Below are 3,488 nucleotides of genomic sequence, written 5' to 3' on the forward strand. Positions count from 1 at the left end.
CTAAACCAAATTTAACAGGAACTGAGTCAAGTATAGTTAGACCTGCTATTGCTGCAAATAATTTTAAACTGAAACCTAACACAATTCAAATGATACAATAGTTTGTTCAATTTGATGGTTTGCAGGACGAGAATCCCAACACTCACTTAGAAAATTTCTTAGAATTTTGCGATACCTTTAAAATTAATGGCGTTTCTGATGATGCTATTCACCTTCGGTTGTTTCCCGTTTCATTAAGAAATAAGGCTAAACAATGGTTAAACTCGTTACCACGAGTGTCAATCACTACTTGGGACCAAATGACCGAAAAATTTTTATTAAAATATTTTCCACCGGCTAAACAGCCAAATTACGTAATGATATCTCTTCTTTTGTGAAGATGGATTTAAAAACACTCTACGATGCATGGGAGAGATACAAGGACCTTTTACAAAGATGCCCTCACCATGGGTTATGCTTTGGCTACAGGTTCAAACGTTCCATAATGGCCTAAATCCTTCGACTCAGCAGATGATTGATGCAGCCGCTGGAGGGACTATCAATAATAAGACACCTGAGGTGGCTTACAAATTTATTGAGGAGATGTCACTGAATAACTATCAGTGGCATGTTATGAGAACAAAGCCAACGAAAGCAGCCGGTGTTTTCAACCTCGACGCGATTACTATGCTATCTAACCAAGTAGAACTCTTAAATAAAAAGATTGACGATTTGTGTGGTTTTACTCAGGTACATCCAGTGATGAGGTGCGATTTGAATGGAGGAGGAGCATGCACAGAATATCAACCCTTCAACCCTATCATCAAGAAGGAACAAGTCCAATATATGGGTAACAATAACTCTAGATCCCAAAACAACCGATATAGTAACACTTATAATGCAGGTTGGAGGAACCATCCCAATTTCTCGTGGGGCGGTCAAGGAAATCAAAGGCCACAACATGCTCCAAGTTTTCAACAACCACCCTACCAACAGGAAAAGAAGCTGAACCTTGAAGAGATGCTTTCAAAGTTTATATCGGTGTTAGAAACTCATTTTTAGAATACCGAGACAGCACTTAAGAATCAACAAGCAATGATCCAAGTGCTTGAAACTCAAATTAGACAGCTTGCCAAGTTGATTTCTGAATGACCACAAGGTAGCTTGCCAAACAACACAGAATCTAACCCAAGGGAGCAACTCAACACGATTACTAGTCAAGATGAGGAAGGGTTAGTCACACTTGAACCAGAACCAAGGCAAGAAACTGAGATAAGCAAAGGTAAAGGTGAGGTAGACCACAATGAGTAGAAACCGGTAAGTATAGAATACAAACCTTGTGTGTCATACCCTAATGCGACAAGGAAAGACCGCTTAGATGAACAATTTGGTAAATTCCTTAAACTCCTAAAAAAATTACATATTAACTTACCGTTTATTAAAACTCTATCGCAGATGCCAAACGCAATGAAATTTTTAAAGGAGCTTTTAGCAAATAAGTGGAAGTTGGACGAGGCTTCGCATGTGAAGCTAAACGCAGTTTGCTCAGCTATTCTATAGAATAAACTACCCAACAAACTAAAATATCCAGGGAGTTTTACGATTCCTTGCTTAATTGGTAGTTTAGATGTTAATAATGCATTAGCTGATTTAGGGGCTAGTATTAACATCATGCCTTACAAAATGTTTAAACAACTAGGTCTGGGGAAACCCAAACAGACTAGGATGAGCATTTAATTAGCAGATAAAACTATAAGATTTCCTAGGGGTATTATTGAAGATATGCTAGTTAAAATCGATAGATTTATATTTCTCGTTGACTTCGTTGTTCTAGACATAGAGGAGGATAGCAACACTCCTTTGATTTTAAGAAGGCCCTTTTTAGCAACTGCTAGAATGATTATTGATGTTGGCACAGGTGAGCTCACACTTTGTGTGGGAGACAAAACAATCACCCTTCAAGCTCGCAATTCCGGTAACACATCGAAAATCGAAGATGATTGTCTAAATTGTTCTACTAAAACTGACAATATGGTACAACCTACTTTGCAGGAAATGAGTTTGAAGGAAGTACATGAGCCATTTTCAAGCAATAGTATAGAACCTATTCATGAAGAATGAAAGCTACAAATTGAGGAGCTAGATGAATGACGGATACATAAACCGAGAACACACGATAAACCAAAACTACGCCAGAACAAGCTTAATACCTTTCCAAATCAACTTAAGGTTGGAGATAAAGTTTTATTAGATGCCGTAGATCCTCACATTGTCATTGTCAAACCGAATGAAGAAATTTCTCTTACGGTACTTAGAATTTTCCCATTCGGTACAGTCGAGGTAAGTCATCCCAAGTTTGGCACTTTTAAGGTAAACAACACCCACGTAAAACCTTATTTTGATGAGATTCATAGCAGGAATAAAGAGTATAAACCCCTTGAACCACCATGACCATTCAATTGAGAGGTAAGTTGAGCTTAGACTATAAATAAACGCTTTTCGGAAGGCAACCCAAGCACCAACTGTATTAACTTCTTTAAATTTTAGTGTTTAACACCTAACTTACTAACGAAGCTCTTGAATACAGGTTTAACACATAGATACAGCCAAGCACACGGGTGTGACTTAGGCCGTGTGAAAACAGGGCAAAGATCTCCCCAACACAGGCTACGATAAATCGCCACAACCATGCGACATGGCCGTGGGTGAACCTGCCAAAACAACGCGGGCGTGCGACACGCCCATGCCTGGAAACTGTAGCCGAACCTGTCAAATTAACACGGCTGTGCAACACGCCCATGCCAAGCAACTGTGGGTGAACCTGCCAAAACAACATGGGCTTGGACCTTCATACACGGGCTTGGACCTTCATATACGGGCGTGGGAAAAGTGAACAAAGACAGACACAGTCGTGTGACACGGCCGTGTGCACCAACACCCCCAAGGTACACAGGCGTGGGGAAATTGTCAAACACGCCCAAATTTAAAATTCGCGAATCACACGGGCAAAAATTGGGGAACATGGGCGTGTTCCCTGGCTGTGTGTTCCAAAATCTATAAATACCCTTCACTATTCATCATCTCCCTCACCCAAAATCCCTAACCCTGGCCGCTGCAGATTCACACGGCCTCCTGCCACGCCCGTGCGCCGCCTTCAACCATATTTTTTATGCCTAAACTCCTCCCTCTTGCGTTTGTTTACTCATTTATCTCAATCTTCTTCAATTATTTTGCTTCTTTCATGATTTCTATGCTCCATTTGACTATTTTACGTGCACATTCATAGTTACAATAGTAGATAAATGTATTTTTTTTTAAGTTTTCTTTTCTTTTGGTCAGTATATTAGGCAACATTCATTCATGGTTATTGTTTCTATGGGTTTCATGGTATTAACCTCAAACAAATTCATTCTTTAGATATCTCTATTACTTACTCTTATAAGGTTATTTGGCACATTTACTTTGGCTGTTATAGCATAAGTTAATATGTAAGCCCCATGGAAAGTATT

At 39.5% G+C, this 3,488-nt stretch overlaps 1 non-coding gene across 1 annotated transcript; it reads right to left on the minus strand.

Moving 5' to 3' along the window:
- Window positions 1-346: 346 nt before the first annotated feature.
- Window positions 347-453, minus strand: LOC121205234 (small nucleolar RNA R71). The gene has a single exon (XR_005900319.1). It is a non-coding gene; the product is annotated as a small nucleolar RNA R71 (small nucleolar RNA).
- Window positions 454-3,488: the final 3,035 nt, after the last annotated feature.

This window comes from Gossypium hirsutum, chromosome A08 (assembly GCF_007990345.1).
Source record: "Gossypium hirsutum isolate 1008001.06 chromosome A08, Gossypium_hirsutum_v2.1, whole genome shotgun sequence".
NCBI lineage: Eukaryota > Viridiplantae > Streptophyta > Magnoliopsida > Malvales > Malvaceae > Gossypium > Gossypium hirsutum.